The sequence below is a fragment of the Manis pentadactyla genome, chromosome X (assembly GCF_030020395.1).
Source record: "Manis pentadactyla isolate mManPen7 chromosome X, mManPen7.hap1, whole genome shotgun sequence".
Classification (NCBI taxonomy): domain Eukaryota; kingdom Metazoa; phylum Chordata; class Mammalia; order Pholidota; family Manidae; genus Manis; species Manis pentadactyla.
In genome coordinates this window covers 106182883-106202061 of record NC_080038.1, presented here as the reverse complement: position 1 = coordinate 106202061, position 19179 = coordinate 106182883, and the positions used below count along the sequence as shown (strand labels likewise).

At 42.2% G+C, this 19179-nt stretch overlaps 1 protein-coding gene across 2 annotated transcripts in view; it reads right to left on the bottom strand.

Moving 5' to 3' along the window:
- Positions 1–10498, bottom strand: part of PAK3 (p21 (RAC1) activated kinase 3) — a 313135-nt gene extending 302637 nt beyond the window's left edge. The window contains exon 1 of one of the 2 annotated variants that reach the window (XM_036912633.2): positions 10246–10498. The gene's annotated coding sequence lies outside the window, so the exon portion shown is untranslated. The remainder of the gene's footprint in view (positions 1–10245) is intronic. The other variant, XM_057496161.1, reaches the window with a different exon arrangement.
- Between the last annotated feature and the right edge of the window lie 8681 nt (positions 10499–19179).

Here is a 19179-nt window from a genome sequence, read left to right as displayed (position 1 = left end):
GGGTATATTCTGGAAATCTCTGTGCATAGACTTGTGCTCATGAGTCGGAGTCATATCACTCCCAGTTCAATGAGTCTGTATTGGTGGATGTCAACTATTCCTTGATGCATAATGCGAATCAGACAAAAGAGGACCTAGGATAGCTGGAAACCCTAGAATCCAAGCCAAAGAGACTGTTGTTCATCCTGTTTTGCTCCCCCCTGCTCTGGTTATCTCCCCCTGTGCAGTACACAGGTAGCTGAGAGCATCCAGGAAGTCACTCCAGACTTCTGGTCCTCTACAGCCTTGATACCAGCCTCCCGATGGGAGGAGGAGGAGGAAAATAACAAATATGGTTCACATCCCCATGATCTATGAAACTAGTCACAGGGTTTCAGTAATTTATCTCACAAAATTTAGACCTTTACTCCATAACCACTTCTCAAGAATCAGGGCCTGTCTCCCAGCCTCACCACTGCAGTGATACATAATAACCCTGGGAACATTGCTCTGTCTTTAAAATGAACTTCCCTTTCTTTCCTGTAGGTTACCCAGACTTCACCAAGTGCAGACTCTTCACACCCAAGAAAATGTGCTGCTTCATATATTTGCCTTTGGCATGACACAGCTTTATTACCGAGAGAACCCTCAATGGAATCCACTGTTTAGCCATTCAGGCTCCAGAATCAGACACACTAGTCCACTTTGCTGTTCAGCAGCTGAAAACTTGTGCAGATCACTCAGCTGCTCTGAGCCTCAGTTTCCTGCTCTATACAATGAGAATACCACTAGTGCCTTCCAGACAGTTGTGAAAGGGATTAAATGAGATAATGCCTGCCAAGAGAGTAGCGCAGCGCCTAGCACAGCTCAATACATGGTAGCTATATATAAAAAGGAAGACTTGAGTTTGCCTTGGAGAAGCATTTCTCTAGCTCCAATTTCCCCTGCAATGAAGCAAAGGGCTGAAGGCTGAGACAAGAAAATAAGTGGGGCGAATGGGTGTGCATGGATGCTGACTCCTTTCCTTTGGGCATCCAGGGGGCAGGACAGTATTGAGACAGGGTCTGTGGCTGAAGGAAATAAAATCAGTGATGTGATGAAGGGAGGAGGTGATGGGTTGGAGGAAGGTATCTTAAGTGTAGTGGGGGTCAGGGGCTTGGGGCCTGAAAAGCTAGTATGTTGAAATCCCACAAAGGAAGAGAACCTATTGCAACATCGTGCATTTAATGACGGGAAGAGAAATGGAAGTTGAAAAGTCAAAGGAGGGACAGAAACTGCTAATGCTGTTCCAAGGAGAGCTTGGGCAGAAAGAGTTTGAGCTAAAGAAATCACTTTGTCCTTTCTCAGAAACGCTTCTACTGAAAATTGTGGGCTAAAGGGCCTGAGATATGCTCATTATTGAGTAACTTGTCAATGTGCTCATCCAGTCTCACTCCTATGAAAAACATTCTGCTCTGCACTCCCTTTTCTGCAGAAATCAGCCCCAGGGAACTAGGTTAAAAACCAGCTTCCCCAAATGCAGCCTCAGAAGCTTGTAAGTCAGAACTACTGGGAGACCTGGACTTTCCCACTTTGGAAAATGGCCTCATTCCCTCAGGCCAGAAAGCCCAGGGGATCCTGCCTCCTGAAAGTTACCAGGGGTGGCAGCTACAGCCGCCTCTGACTCACTGAAGAAGCGAGTTACCAGAGTTCCTGCACCCACTCTGGGAGTTGCAGATCGAGTAGGTTGAGGAGGAGCCTCCAAGTATTCTTTTTAAGTGCCCCCAAGTGATTCTGTCACAAAAATTTTGACTTTGGATATGAGTACACCTTGTTTCAATAGGAGGCACTGCAGTATAGCCCAGCTATTCCTCATGATGTCCTCAGTTTCTATCTGAGGAACCTAAAGCTCAGAGACATTTAAGCACTGGTTCAAGGTTTCCTAGCCAATTAACAACAAAACAAGAAGTAGAACCCGGGTCTTCTGCCTCCTGATTCACTATAAGCTCCAGTGACCTCCTTTGCCTGTTCATGAGATTTTCCTTTCTAGTTCAAGTATGAAGAGAGATGTCCCCTCCTGGTTCTAATCAGAGTTAAAAATAAAAAACTATGCTACCTTTGCAGAATAATTCATTACAAAACAAAACATGACAATCCCAGATTCTACTAGTAGCATCAAGTGTAGCTTTAAAAAGAAAAGAAAACATGACTTTTGCCCTTTTGACAATCCATAAGAAATGTATTCCATGATTTATGTGTAGAGACCCTATTTGCGGCTATAATGTTTCATATTTAAATTATTCAGCATTGAAGAGAAGACACTCTAGCTTTATGATCGGACATTCATTAGCTTAACAACCAGAGGCATTTCTTCTTCAAGGCAGCCAAGATTAATAATTCTATTATCTGGCCATCGGTTCCCCTGTGAACTATGCTTACTCTATTCCCAGACTTTAAAAGAAATAAACAACAAATATTAGGTAAGATCTAAAGCTATTTGCCAAATACCAAGATTGTGAGGTAAGAAACCACCAATCATAACTGTCAATAGTTCAAATAATCCAAATTATTCCTTTGGGGACAATAACCCACTCATCTTCTGACAGCTCAAAGGCATCCCAGGGGTGGGACTGTGTAAGTACCACACTAGGTCGAGTGAACGACGGGTAAGGACAAAGGGCATTCCTAAATCTATCAAGTTAGGAAGCTGCACTTTCAAGAGAGCATAAATATCCATCCCTAGAGGAGACAAGTTGCCAAATTTCGAACTAGCAAGTGTTGGGGGCTATGTCAGGAATCTTTTCTAGCAACGTCCAATTCTCAGAGCATTTCTCCTTTCCTGATGTGTCTTCCCCATCTGTAAAATGGGTAACAACTACCACGACTCTTGCCTGCTCCCCCTACCGCTCTCTCACCCCCAGGGGATTTTAAGGTTGCTAGTGTCACTCTTAAGACAAAAGACAGTTCTTCAACCACCCATCCAACCACTGTGATCTCCATCTTCTCCCAATCCATAGGCCTAAAGCAAACACCAGATTCCCCTTGACTGTACCTGGATGCCAGCAGAAAAGAGATAGAAGCAGCAGTGGCAGCAGCAAGCCCAGGCAGAGTGAGGGAAAAAGCTACACCTGAACCTGTTTGCCACTATTCCCTTTGCAGAGGGTGACATCATTATTTATTTCTGTTAGAATAACTTCTCATGGGAGGGAGGGCCTCAAAGTTGTCCTCTTTGCAGGAAGTCAAGTTGGATAGAAGCTGACTGCTACTCAGCACTCAGCCTCTGGAAAACTCTGGAACCAACCTAAGATGACCTCAGAGGTCAGTGAAGATGCAGCAGTTTTTTTCCAAATGTCTCACAAGGTAGATCTCGAAAGTCAATTCACCACTGTCTGCTGCAGAAGCTGCTGCCAATAGAAATGACCCGAAATGGCCATTCATTTCACAGTGAATTTAGAGGGACTTGTTGGAAAATGCGTCGGACACAGTTCTAGCTGGAAATGAATTAAAAAGCATGTTTGCTTAAATAATTGAAGGTGAAACATGTATTACATGTGTCTCATGCGCAGTTAGGGAATTCTCCTCTAAGCCTTTTGTGGTGCCAAATATGAATTCTTGCCTGGCAGTTGATTTAAGAAGCAAGACCTTAATTATCAAAAGACATCAAGAGAAGGAGCAAAGTCTACTGTTATACACTGTGCATGCAGTTTAAATTGGTTAAAAAAAAACACCTCAGAGAGCAATTTGGCAATATCTAGAAAAAATTAACTGAACAAATCCAGCCCTAGGAATTTATCTTAAGTAAATGATGGGCTAAGTGCATATGATACAGTCCAAGGATATTCACTTTGGCATTGTTTGAGTGCTCAGAAAGGAACAGGGTGACAATCATGACTTTCTTGAATTTTAAATATTTCTGTACAATGAAAAATACTAAAATCAAAGTTAAAAGATAATAAACTGCTTAATATATTTGCAACACAGATAACAGTTAAACAGTTACGATCCAAAATACATAAAGAGATACTGCTTATCAAAACAAAAAGAACCGAATAGAAAAACAGGCCAAGGATATGAAATGGCAACGCGGAAAAAATACAGATGGCCAATACACTTATGAAAAGATGTTCAATGTCTTGAGTCCTCAAAAAAATTGCGAAGAAAAAGATTTCTTTCAGCTCTCACATTGCCAAAGATGAAAAAGATCAATAATATCTAAAATTGGCAAGGAAGAGCAGGCAGAAATGGCCATTGTTGGGGGGAATGTAAGTCACTACAGCCTTCCCGGAGGGCAATTTAGCAGGCTCTTTTAAAATCAAAGATGTACAGGCCAAACTCTTTGAACCAACCATTTCACTACTGTGAATTTATACACTTGCAGTTGTATGCAGAGATGCATGTTAATAGACATATGGTATGCCAATGTTTAATGATTTTAAAGAATTAGAAATAATGCAAAATTTCATCAATGAAGTTGGGTTAAATAAATGATATCACTACCATATGAAACAGAATACCACGCAACTGTTAAAAAGATTGAAATGCTAGATATGTAGCGGCAGGAAAAGACTTCCAGTCAGAGTTCAATGTAAAGCATGTTGTGGAACAGTATGTGGACCATTGGTCACATCTCTTATTATTTTATGCACTTGAATACATATATGAATATTCATCAAAACATGTACAAAATGATACATACCAAACTGTGAACATGGTGGGGGATCAGTGGTGGAAAGGCCAGGAACATTCTACTTCATACTTCTATTTTTACAACCATGAGCATGTAGTATTTCAATTGTAAAAATACTTTTTTAAAACAAGAAGTAAGGCAAGCTGTGCCACTCTCCCACAATCTACCAGCCTCTAACAGTGTCCTCTTCAAAGACATGGTGTTCCAGCATCTCAGAAAATTTCTAATACCCAAAGTCATGAGCTTTTGCTTTTGAGAAATTGAACTAGGGTAAGAAACGCTGGACAGAAGAGGAAGGGTTGTCACATTCTTTCAGAAGTTTCATTTTGTGCAATTATGATGTGATTGAAACCCTTTCTAGAAAGACCTCCCACTCTCATCCTTCCAAATCTCTCACCCTTCCAAATCTCCCACTCTTCTTCCTGCCATGCCTTTCCCCCATCTCTTTCATAACATGAGGAGAAGGGGACATGGCTAGCTCATTTCAGCTCCTTTTCTGTTTTTACCTCAAGTCCAGGAGTCAATCCCATTATCTTATCCTAAAGAAATTCCACGCTAACTCTCCTCCCCCAGTCCACTTGGCACAAGGCTCATCCCAGTATTTCCAATTCCCTCCAAGTTAAGTTTGACAATTCCAGCTCTTGGAATCTTTAGTACTTAGGGAGCATGTACAAGTGCCCCGAGGCTGTGTACTGACACCAAGGGCCAGCAGAAGAGGGATCCTGGACCTCAACATGCACATATTAGTGGATGTGGGCCCTTCTTTGGGTACTACATCAGTAACTTTCATCACACTTTCAAGGAGGTCCTTGAGCCACAAAAATGTTAATAACCACCAAAGCAGAGGGATGGCTGTGATTGAATCACCCACTGAATATCTACACAGAACAGTGGAGTCCTCAGGTTTCCAACTGGCTTCCTGGCTTGGTAAATCAGACAGCCATACATGTAAGAGGAATGGAGGGAGAGGGAAGCCTGTCCTTTTAGGGTTCCATTAGAAACCAATCCCTCTGCAAAAGCTGCCACATAGAACCCACCCAACTCTGGGTGGTACATGACCTCTCGCTGGATGAGCCAACGCATGGAAATACAAAAGAAGACAGCTAAGTGTAGTAGAAAAATCATCAGGAGGCAGCAGATCTAAGTTTGAGCCTTTCGGATAACTGCTGTTCTATCATGTGGTAGCTGTGTGACTTCAGGCCACTCACTTAACTTCTCTGGCATTTGCCCCATCCAAACGGAAGGTGTGGCACCACCTGGAACTTCCGGAGGCACTTGCCTCTCTACCATGCTATGAAGCTCCCCTACTGGACATGCATTTCCACTAACCCCTCCAGAATAGAGAATAACTTTGCACTCACATTCCAGTATCATAGCCTTAAAGCCACAGTCTTCTCTTGCGGTTAACCTAAGTCCTGCCTACTGCAACTGAGGCTTGCTGCCTTCATTGCAGAGAACGGCTGGTCCATGTGCTGAGAACGGGAGAACTAGTAATGACTCTAATGCCCACACAGCAGTCTCTACTCCAAATCTGGTTTGCAATGATTATCAGCTGTTAATTCTCAAGAAATACATCCTTTTTTCAAGGCAGTTTGAAAAGCAAAGAGGTGGGAATTAAGACTCCAGGGAATCAGGAAGAGTCAATTGTCACAAGAGTTTTTCCTTTTGCCTTTAAATTTCCTTAAAGATGGCCACGCCTTCCTATTGACAAAAAAGGACCCTGGAAACTGGTTCAAGAAACCTCTCCTGAGAACAGGACTCCAGCCCAGATTGGGTGCTGGGGACACTGGAGACTGGGCACACCGGAGATGGGCCCTGCTGCTGCTAGTTGCAAAGATGGCCCTTAAGCACTATTTCTGCAAGAGAGAGAGTCTGAAAGATAAAGCAAGGCTTCAACTAAACTTAATTCCCACCTCCAGGGCTCTTCGGTCAGCAGGCTGTGTTCAGATTGATGAGCTTTTTCTTGAAGCTGTACAGATGACACCTCTGGACCAGGAAATCGAAGGCCACACTGAAATCTTCAGGCTGTGAAAGGAAATCAGCCCAAAGAACTGAGTCACCGCCAAGGTTGAATGACGACAGGTCTTTGCAGTCAAAGCAAAGCAGAGAACTGAGGCAGCCTGCCCAATAATGCAGCAGAAAAACAGGATTTGGGCCTGAATTATCAGGATAATTGCCCTAATTCTTCACTTCCCTTTCATAATAATCTTGAGTTTATATATAGTCTTTCTTCTAAGCAGCTGAAAACACTTGCAGAGATATTATCTTAATTGTCATCACACCATCCCAGTCACAGAGAGCAGTGATTATTTTCAGCCTCATTTTACACATAGGGGAAGGAACGCCTAGAGGGTGAAGGGAGTTATCCAAGTTCACTCAGCAAGATAACGACTGCCTCCAAACCCAGCTGTAAATGTGCTCACCCTGCATTGCCCAAAGAATATCTTCTCAACACCAGTCCAGCTAAATGCTTGTTGGAATACCAGAGCAAATACATCTGGGAAGTGCTGCATATTCTACTCTCCTGGAGCATCACAATATACATTAACCTAGTAAAGGTTTTTAGAAGCCCTGCAGTAGACAACCCTGTTTCTGTTTAAGCAGGAATTTCCCAAATTTAACTTGACCACAAAACTCTGTGTGTGTGTGTGTGTGTGTGTATGACACCTACATACACTCTGTGGATCTAGTCTTCTTCTTTGGAACCCACATTGGGAGGCACTGTTCCAGCCACTAGATTGATCTGAGTATAGGCACAACTGACAGATCAATTCCAGTCCAGCCCAATCTCTGAGCGGCGTTTTCTAGAGATATTGCAGGATACCGGGATACCTTCTGGTATTGACAGCCTGAGAACAAAGGACCTTGATGCACCCAAAGGACCCCAGACCATCATTTCCTCTGCTGTAAGGCATTAGCCAGATCAGGGTGGAAGTCAGTTCAAGCTTACCCACTTCTGCTGGAATTCCTTTCAAATAGATCCAAGGGCTATTTTTGGTCTTCATTTAAGGGAGAAGAAACTCAGGCAGCTGGTCCAAGCCCTCAGAGCTCACACTCTTAACTAGCATAATTTTGTGCCCATCAGGCACTTCCAGTAGAAATCATCCATCTCTTAGGTTCATTTCCAGTGCCATACATCAGCCCATGCAATCAGTACCAAAACAACAACACAGGAGGCTCAGAATGTGCCCCTGTTCTGGCTTAACTGCATGAGTATTAAAGTAGTCAGCATATATTCATTTCAAAACTAACGTAGAGCACAAAACATCTTGTGCTTTATTAATTACCAGTGACACCATTAACAGTATTTAAAATGTAAAAGTCCCTGTAGACCCTATCCTGGTTAACTTGTATTTTACATATGATCCAAATGATGAAAGATCACAGACAATGGGTTTACTATGTATTTATTACCATTGTCATGTTTTCTTTTAGTATTTATTAATTATCCACACCATGAGGGAAAGTGCCTGCATTGAAATTGGTAACTTTTTGTGCAAATAGCAAATGCCATGCAGGTATACCTTTCTTTATCCATCCGCTGGCTATAACAAAAAGTCTATGTAAACGGATTTTTAGTAAAAATATTCACTGTAAAGGTCAGAGAGGCACTGTTATTTAAGATGATCTATGAATCCTTTTGTAAAGCAACAAATTCTGCAGTGTGAATGCTATCCATTTAGTTTTATATATACAAACATTTGCTTTGTAAATACATACTTACACATACCAGATTTGCTTAAAGCAAAACACACTGTATTAAGAAATGAGCTGGACACTTCTTAAGATGAGGATATGCACTGATCCTTAACAATCTGCCATACTAATTCCTTTTGGATTCACCATTAATCACCACCCCAGTCCAGGGAAACTCATTCTTAGTTTGCTGAGATGATAGTAACAATTCTGAGGACTCCTTGTAGTCTTACTTAGTCTTACTTAACTGTGACTCTTCTGCCTTTATACATGCTCTTCCTTCAACTTAGCCACCTGGCAAGTCAAGTTAATTCTACAAGACTCAGTCAAATGTCACTTCCTCCGTGAAGCCTTTCTGGATCATACTTCCCACACTCAGCTAGGCACCCCTCCTCCTGGCTCTTACAGTGCCCTGCCATCCCTTGTCATACTCTACTGTAATTATCTGTTTACACACTCTGTCTTGCCTGCCAGACTCCCCAAGAGCTGAGGTGATGTTTTATTCATTTATTCATTTGGATACTTCCAATACCTAACATCACTACTGGCACATAGCAGGTGTTTAATAAATGTCAGTTGTTTGAATGATCACCATCCTTAACTGCACATTTTTGGACCCTGGAAAACAGTGCTTTATTAAAACCACAAATGAAATGTCAAAGAGAAGTTCAGCAGTTCTGTTCATTTTTTTGGATCTCTTTCTTTGATTAAAAAAAAGATACCAATTCACACCTTACAGATCAAGGAAAAAAAAAACACTTCTGAACCAAATTCATGATTAATACATAGGTGCATCTAGTATGTTCCTTTTTCTCCAAACACATGTAACTCAATCCTAGTCCAAAACTAACATCACTGCAGTAAAGATAAGAGGATCCACTAATGAACTACAGGGACCACCCTGAAAGCTCTGGCTCCTCATTGGCTGAAGGAGGGAAACCTAAGAAAGTTGGGCATCTTTGGGGGAACAATGATGATGTCCAGTAGGGCTTGGTCAACCTGGCTGGAAATTCCACATCCATAATGTCCTAAGCAACAGCCCCAGCTGGGGGGATTTCCATCACTTTGAAACCAACGTGGGCAGAACAGGTTGGACCTGATCTGCCTGCATGTTACTGTAGTCTGGCTTGGCAGGGGATGATACCCAAGGACATGTAATGCCAGGAGGAGCCCGGCCCCATGGTGCAGACACACACACACACACACACACACACACACACACACACACACACACACACACACACACAGACACACACACCCCACCACCACCACCACCACCACCACCACCACCACCACATACCCCTCACACTCACGGAAGCCCACCCAAACCCCGAGCATCCCCCCACACACACACCCGCAGCACACACCGCTGCATTCCTCTGTGCCCAGTCACACACAGGGAGCGCCCCCTTCCTCACATTCTCTCACTTGCTAGTCTGCCTAGCCCACACCCCACACCGACGGCGGACTGCAGCCTAGCCTGTAACTGGAAGCTGCTTAGGACTGGGTTTTGTTGTAGGTAACAAAGCCCCATGCACCCAGGTGCCCCGCATAATTGACTCCATCCATCTCTCCCCGCCCCCATCCATGAGCTCCCAGAACAAGAGAAAGCTCAGCTCTGGGAAGTGGGATGCAGGGAGTGGGGACGCAAAGGAAGAGAAGGGCGGGAGGAGCTCGGGGTGGGGACGGGAGTCCGGCAGCTTCGCTGCTCTCGCCATGAAGCCGGAGGGACGGCGAACTGGCAAAGGGACCCGGCTGCCTTCCCACCCCATCGCGCGCCAGCTATTCATAGAAAAAAACCCGAAACAGGAAAGTGATCTACCCTCCCGTCCGCCCGCGCCCTCCCAGCGGCTCTGGGAGCCACAGGCGCTCCAGCACCCCTCAACAAAGCGCCCCACACAGACCTGTTCCAGCCTCTTCTCCGCCTGAGCGCAGGGGAGCCGCTGCCGAGGGTTCTGCCCTTCGCCGCCAGGCTGGAGGCGCCAGGGATGGGAGGAGAAGCAGGAACTGGGGGAGGAAGGAGGACGAGAGGGGATAGGAGGCACAGCAGCCGCGGCGGCGGTGGGAGGAGAAGGAGGAGGAGGGGAGGAGAGGAGGAGGAGGAGGTTGCTTCGGTGGCAGCAGCGGAGGATGCTCCGGGGAGAGGCGGGCTGGGTGCGCGGGGCGTGGGCTCACGTGCGCCCAGTGGCCCAGGGACGCGCGCGCTCTGGGTGTGTGAGAGCATCTGGGTGTGTTTGGACTGTGATTATTCCAATTTCCACCTACTCAGGAACTTGTGGTTCCTGCAGCCAGGCGGAAGTGAAACCCTTTCGGTCTCCAAGCCTGTCTGTGTCGGCCCGTGTATGGGGGTTGGGGGTAGGGAGCAAGGGTGGGGAGAAGGGGTTCAGAAGCAGGGCGCAGGCCTGCTGTTAACGTCCGCACCCCTTCTTTCAGTCTTCTTTCTGGGCTCGGGTAGCTTGCATCCGCACGTATCTCTGGAAAGCCTATAGCCAAGAAGAATAGAAAGAGACCAAGGACAGCCACCATCAACACTGCATTGTATGGAGTGAGCCCTCACCCGGCGCTGGGCAGGCCATCGGGACTACCCAGAAGCAATTTCTGTTCTAACTTGGGAATGACTTTCAGGAGTTGAGGTGCCCATAGCTTCACACAGGATCTACATTCCACTTCTTCTCCTGTCTGTCATTCCATTGTAATATCTCTGTGCTTGTAACCAAAGTGGCATATGATCAGTTCTCTACTTTATAGTCCGCTTACCCAGCCATCATTATCCAAGTTCCTGGCTTCACTGATATGGAGGGTCGCTTAATCCTCATGCCACTCGCTACCCCTCTAGGAGTGCAGTACTCAGTTGAGGTGAGAACCAAGACTGGTTTCCTTGAGATCAGAGGGTTGAAGATCATCACAGATCCAGATGGAAACCCAGTTTGGATCTGCACCCCTAAAGCTAAACTTATATAAGGGGAAACCAATTGTGAGAGGCACAACTTGTCTCCATGATTCAATCCTTGGTGAAGCCTTTGCTTAGGGCTCTGCTAAAAGCCTCCTTGCTGCTGGTGACCTTTTCAGCATTTCACTTCATCTTGCCTAATGCCTTATGCTTGTAGAGCACTTTTGGATTTACAAAGCACTTCCTAACAATGGAATCCCTACCATATCACCTCTGAATTAGGAAAGGAAAATATCATTGCTTGTATTTTACAGATGAAGAAACGGATTCAGCAAGATTAAGTAGATTTGCCTAATGTAACAGGCTAGTAAGTGGCAGATCTAGAATTGGGACTTGGGTCTTCAGATTTCCAGGCTAAAGTTCCCTTTTTAAATTACATCTTGGAAAGAAATGCCAAATTCATCTATTAGAGATAAATGGTTTAGTGCCTAACCAAGTTGAATTGTTAGCTAGAATGAGATTTTGAAAAACTATTTGCAGTTAGATTGGTACATTCAGGTGCAACTCCCAAGTTAGTGGGTAAAAAAGAGTTAAAGACCTTTAGGCCTCAGTCCCCAGTTAGCAGAAATAATTACTCCTTTGCCACCAGTGACTGTAAGAATAGTTTGAAATGAGGTACAGAAAGGACAATAGGAAGAGGGTTATTTGAATTTCCTGGGGTGAGAATATGTTCTCACTGTTTCCCACACAAGCTAGATCTGTATCCTCTCAAATGAAAATGAATCATTGGTTGCCAACAAGGGACGAAACGTATGTCCACACAGCAGCCTGGGCAGTCCCAAGAGTGTGCAGATGGATATCGAGCAAAAAAGGCAGGCTACAGCAGTGGGCAGAAGTTCTGCTCTGGAGCCAGACAGCCGTAGCTGGAACACCTGGGAGAATGAGTATCAGTGAGCCACCTGTAAGACAGGTATAGAGCTGTGAATGAAATGGAGTGATCCAAGGGCCTGAGACAGAGAAAGTCTCAGTAAACGACAGGTATGATTTTTAGAGAAAAGAAAAGCAACAACGCATTAGAAGATTATGAGGAACTCATCATTAAGGGAATGCAGAGGAAAAGATTGCTTTTCTCCAGGAGAGGCACGATCAAAGGCCAGGTGCTAGGGCATTCATCTGATAAACAAATAGAGAGGAGGAATTCTCTGCAACTACTGAGAACCAGCATGTAACTGAGAAAGAGAAGAGGACTGGATGATGAAAAGAGGGCATTTAGGGTTGTGCAAGGATTTGTGATTCAGATTCTTGCTACTCATGAATATTTTATTAGATTGGGAGTATACTCCAGTTAACCGTTTGGTAACAATGTACATGGTTTACCCAAAGGACTGTTCATCAAAATATCTAATAAAGAACTGCATTCAGAATCTATCAGAAATACCTGGAACTGACATTCAGCCAGGGACTCCCTGTTCTGATTCCATACCAAATAGAGACTACTCTCGTTTAGCTTTGCCAAGCACAGAGAGGGTGAGTCATAACAACACTGAGAGGCAAGCTGCAGAAAAATTGTGAAGGAGGTGAAATCTGTCTCTGCCACCCTTCCCTTCTCTCTGTGCTGCACCCTTTCCTTCCCACTTCTAATCCCTGGACTTCAAAATCCCTGCCTTTCTCAACCAGGAAAAAGTGCCCCAGTTTATTCATTTACAATGAAGTGCCATTACATGCTTCTCTTCTCAAAAGGAAGACTGGCAGGAAACAACACTAGGCCAAATGAAATGGATCTCTAATGGTAGAAACTCAGGTGTTCTGGGTGTTAAAAATACCCTGGGTGATGAAATTCATATGGAACCACAAAAGACCCCAAATAGCCAAAGCAATCTTGAGAAGGAAGAATAAAGCAGGGGAGATTACACTCCCTGACTTCAAGCTCTACTACAAAGCCACAGTAATGAAGACCATTTGGTACTGGCACAAGGACAGAACCATAGACCAATGGAACAGACTAGAGAGCCCAGATATAAACCCAAGCATATATAGTCAATTAATATATGATAAAGGAGCCATGGATATACAGTAGAGAAATGACAGCCTCTTCAACAGCTGGCATTGGCAAAACTGGACAGCTACATGCAAGAGAATGAAACTGGATTATTGTTTAACCCCATACACAAAAGTAAACTAAAAAGGGATCAAAGACCTGAATGTAAGTCATGAAACCATAAAACTTTTAGAAGAAAACATAGGCAAAAATCTCTTGAATATAAACAAAGCAACTTTTTCCTGAATGCATCTCCTCAGGCAAGGGAAACAAAATAAAAAATGAACAAATGGGACTACATCATGCTAAAAAGCTTCTGTACAACAAAAGACACCATCAGCAGAGCAAAAAGGCATCCTACAGTATGGGAAAATATATTTGTAAATGACATATCTGACAAGGGGTTAACATCCAAAATATATAAAGAACTCACAAGCCTCAACACCCAAAAAGCAAATAACCCTATTAAAAAGTGGGAGGAGCACATGAACAGATACTTCTCCAAAGAAGAAATTCAGATGGCCAACAGGCACACGAAAAGATGCTCCACGTTGCTAATTATCAGGGAAATGCAAATTAAAACCACAATGAGATATCACCTCACGCCAGTGAGGATGGCCAACATAGAAAAGACTAGGAACAACAAATGCTGGTGAGGATGCAGAGAAAGGGGGACCCTCCTACACTCCTGGTGAGAATGTAAATTAGTTCAACCATTGTGGAAAGCAGTATGGAGGTTCCTCAAAAAACTAAAAATAGAAATACCATTTGACCCAGGAATTCCACTCCTAGGAATTTACCCTAAGAATGCAGGATCCCAGTTTCAAAAAGGCAGGTACCCCTATGTTTATTGCAGCAGTATTTCTAATAGCCAAGAAATGGAAGCAACCTAAGTGTCCATCAGTAGATGAATGGATAAAGAATATATGGTACATATGCACAACGGAATATTTTTCAGCCATAAGAAGAAAACAAATCTTACCATTTGCAACAACATGCATGGAGCTAGAGAGTATTTTGCTCAGTGAAATAAGCCAGGCAGAGAAAGACAAGTACCAAATGATTTCACTCATCTTTAGTCATAAGAACAAAGCAAAAACTGAAGGAACAAAACAGCAGCAGACTCACAGAACCCAAGAATGGACTAACAGTTACGAAAGGGAAAGGGACTGGGGAAGGTGGGTGGGAAGGGAGGGAGAGGGGGAATAAGGGGCATTATGATTAGCACACATAATGTAGGGGGGGCACAGGGAAAGCAGTATATCACAGAGAATACAAATAGTGACTCTATAGCATCTTACTATGCTGATGGACAGTGACTGTAATGGGGTATGTGGTGGGGACTTGATAATGGTGCCCTCAAATCATTTAGGTATGGGACTCCCCATGACTAAGACCAGACCTCAGTAATGTTACTCTGCTTCATAACAGACACCCAGAACAGTAAAGAGGCATTAGTTATTATCTCCAGTTGCTATTTCACAAGTGATTAACCCAAGCCTCAGAAAGGTTATGTCACTCTCCCAAGACCACACAGCTCCCAAGGAGAGCCATGACTTGAACTCCAAGCAAAGAGCTCTTTCAGCTCTACTATGCTCCTCCAGCAACCTTGAAGAAAAACAGGAGTAATTACTTTGAACTGATAGGTGGGGAAATGTCTGTTCAAGTCTTTGTATATTTTAAAATAAGGTTTTTGTTATTATTATTATTATTATCATTACTGTTTTTGAGTTGTAAGAGTTCCTTATATATTTTGGATATTAACCCCTTATCAAATATGTGGTTTACAAATATTTCCTCCCATTCCTTAAGTTACCTTCTCACCTTCTCACTCTGTTGATAGTTTCCTTTGTTGTGCAGAAGCTTTTCAGTTTGATGTAGTCCCACCTGTGTATTTTTCCTTTTGTTGCTTTTGGTGTTGTTATACACAAGATATCATTGCCAAGGCCAATGTCATGAAGATATTCCTCCATCCATGTTTTCTTCTAGGAATTTTATAGTTGCAGGCTCTATGTTTAAGTTTTCAATCCATTTTGAGTTGATTTTTGTTCATGATATATGATAAGGGTTCAATCTCATTCTTTTGCATGTAGATGTATGGTTTTCTCAATACCATTTGTTAAAGAGACTATCCTTTCCTCACTGTGTATTCTTGCCACCACTGTGGAAGATCAGTTGATTATATAAATGTATGTTTATTTCTGGGCTCTCTATTCTGTTCCATTGATCTATATGTCTGGCTTTTATGCCCATACCATACTGTTTTAATTACTATAGTTTTGTAATACAGTTTGAAATTAGTAAACATGATGCCTCCACCTTGTACTTGCTCAGGAGTGTTTTGACTATTCAGGATCTTTGGTGGTTCCATATGAATTTTAGGATTGTTTTTCCTAGTTCTTTAGAAATGCCAATGGCGCTTTTGATAGGGATTGAATTGAATCTGTAGATCATTTGGGGTAATATGGACATTTTAACAATCTTAAGTCTTCCAACCCATAAACATAGGTTGTCTTTCCATTTATTTGTGTCTTTTTAAGTTCCTTTCATCAGTGTTTTATAGTTTTCAATGTACAAGTCTTTGACTTCTTTGGTTAAGTTTATTTCTAAGTTATTTATTCTTTTTTATATTATTGTAAATCATACTGTTTTCTTAACTTCATTTTTGGATAGTTTAGTGTTGGTGTATTGAAATTCAACTGATTTGTGTATGTTGATTTTGTATCCTGCAACTTCACTGAACTTGTTTGTTAGTTCTAATAGTTTTAGAGGGAGTCTTTAGGGTTTTACACATATCAGACCATGTCATCTACAAACAGAAATAATTTTACTTCTTCCTTTCCAATCTAGATGCCTTTTTTTCTTGCCAGTTTCTCTGCCTAAGACTTCCAAAAGTGGTGCGAATGGGCATCCTTGCTTTATTTCTGATTTTAGAAGAAAAGCCTTCAGCTTTTCACCATTGAGTATGACATAAACCATGGGCTTTTCATATGTAACCTATACTATGTTGTGATTTCCTACTTTAGTTCCAGCTTTATTAAGGTATAATAAGAAATAAAAAATTATGCTATTTAAGGTGTACAATGTGATATTCTGATATGTGTCTCTATTGTGAAATGATTACCACAATCAAGCTAAATCACACATCCATTACCTCACAGAGTTACATTTTGTGTGTGTGTATTGAAAACACTTAAGTTATACTCTTTTGGCAAATTTCAAGTATTATTAACTATAGTCACCATGCCATACATTAGATCTCCAAAACTTATTCATTCTGTATAACTGAAACTTGGTACCCTTTGACTGAGATAATCTCCTTCTATTCCTAGTTTGTTAAGAGTTTTTTAAATTATGAAGTATGTTGAATTTTGTGTCTATTTTTTTCTCCATCTATTGAGATGATCCTTTGATTTTTATCTTTCATTATTTGAATATGGCGTATTGCATGAATTGATTTTTATATGTTGAACAATCCTTGTATCTCAGGAATAAATCTCATTTTGCATTGGTAAATGATATTTTTAATGTACTGTTAAATTTGGTTTGCTAATTTTTTGTTGAGGATTTTTGCATCTATGTTCATCAGAGATATTGGCCTGTAGTTTTATTTTCTTGTAGTATCTTTGTCAGGCTTTGGTATCAGAAAAATGGTAGAAATCAGGAAAATGAGTGTGGAGGTTTTTCCTTTCTCTTCAATTTTTTGGGAAGTGTTTAAGAAAGATTGGCATTAATTCTTTAAGTGTTTTATAAAATTCACCTGTAAAGCCATCTGGTCCTGGAGTTTGCTTTGTTGGGAGCTTTTCAATTATGATTCAATCTCCTTACTAGTTAAAAATATGTTCAGACTTTCTATTTCTTCATGATTCAGTCTTGGTAGGTTGTATATTTCCAGGAATTTATCCATTTCTTTTAGGTTATCCAATTGGTTGATGTATCATTGTTCACAGTACTCTCTAATGATCCTTTTTATTTCTATGGCATCAATTTCAATGTCTCATCTTTCATTTCTGATTGTGTTTATTTAAGCCTTTTCTTTTTTCTTAGTCTAGCTAGAAATTTGTTTATCTTTTCAAAACACCAACTTTAGTTTCATTGATTTTTTTTCTATTGTGTTCCTGTTCTTAATTTTGTTTATTTCTGCTCTGATCTTTATTATTTCCTTCCTTCTGTTAATTACAGGCTTAGTTTGTTTTCTTTTTTAGTTCCTTGAGATGTAAAGTTAGATTGTTTATTTGAGTTCTTCTTTTTTAAATGTAGACAATTACCACACAATAATATTGCTTTTTCTGCATCTTATAAGTTTTGGTATATTGTATTTTCATTTGTCTCAAGATATTTTCCAGTTTCCCATTTGATTTCTTTTTTGGCTCTGTCTTGCCAGTGGGTTTCAGCCCTGGGAAAATTCACTGTGGATTCAATGAGACTGAGGAATGACAATGAAACGTTCTTGGGGTAAAAGGGTTTATTACCCGGCTTTGTTTTCCCAGCAATAGGTCAAGCACTAGAATTACATCTGCATCCAACAGTCTGCAGGTCTCTAATTCTCCTTCATCTCTGCCCATAGAACTGGGCAGAGCTCTTTATATAGTGACTCAGTCAACAATAGCTTATTGCCTATGACTTTGGAAGCAGTAGCCTAGCAGTAGGCCAGTTACATTATCAAGTAATTCTAGTTTGGGTGAGGATCCTGGCCGTAGGAACTTCCATTTTCCCCACACTCCACCTCTCCAGGATTCTCGCCTCACAATCTACACACTCTCAATCTTCCACAATGGTCCCTGAGCAATAAAGTTGGAGCATTGTAACCAGATTCCACAATAGCAACAGAGGATAACAACAACATACAGATAATAACAAAAATTATGATACAATAAAATTTTGATACAGGTAACAAAAATTATAATAATCTTTAAGCCTGAGGAGGTTATTCCAGCTATATTCAAAACCAGTTCTACTCAGATGAGTTCATGACTCATACTTAGTAGTGGTACTGATAGGGGGCTCCATGCACCCCAGTGAGTAGCAGTTTTTCCTAGGGTGTGTGCCGAATCCACAAAGACCTTAAGAGCAATTAAGATGCATGTTTTAATGACACCAACATAGACAAATCTTGTCCATCATGTAAGATGCATGTAAGAAAGTGGTCCTATGATAAGACTGTAGCAGGAAGGGGGTCCCTTCCAGGTCTAGTATACCATACTTTTACTCCTTTCCCCATGGAGGTTACTGAAGGGTCTATATGTAGTGCTATTGGAAGTGCATGCACTGGCCATAGTGATAAAACAAAACTCCCTGGTAAGATACTCCTACCTTCTGGCCATTCAGAATATACTACTGTGATCTGTGGGGGCCACTCTGATATTACTCTAGGAATACACAGGAGGCCAGATTCCAGGCCTTGTCCCCAGGGTGCCAGCAGGGCCAGCCATCGTTGGTCCATGTGTCGAAAGGTCTAAGGCCACATACACTTGGTGGAGTCTCCAGGGTTTAGTGCAGTTGATGCTTATAGCAAGATATTATTCTGGTGGGAAAACCTCAGCTTCAATGATTCCCCCTCGGTTTGTACTTGCAATTGTATAGGGGTGGCAGTAATACGTGTTAGCATGTCTACGGGGCTCAGGGCTCCCTTTTGGGTCTTCTCATTCAAACACTGTATCACTGTCCATAAGCAGACTGACCATCGCTGTACACTATTGGTATCTGATGTGCATTTTGTAATCACTGCCTCAAGGCAGGATGAACTTTCAGTGAAGCCAGCTTTCCCATCTCTGATCCAGCCAGCTTTCCCATCTCTGATCCAGACAGAAAAATTCCATGCCCCCTATACCCCAAAGACTCAGGAGCCAAGCTGATATTGACTCTTAAGTCCAAATCCACCAGCTCTGCCTGAGTATAGGGATGGAGCAT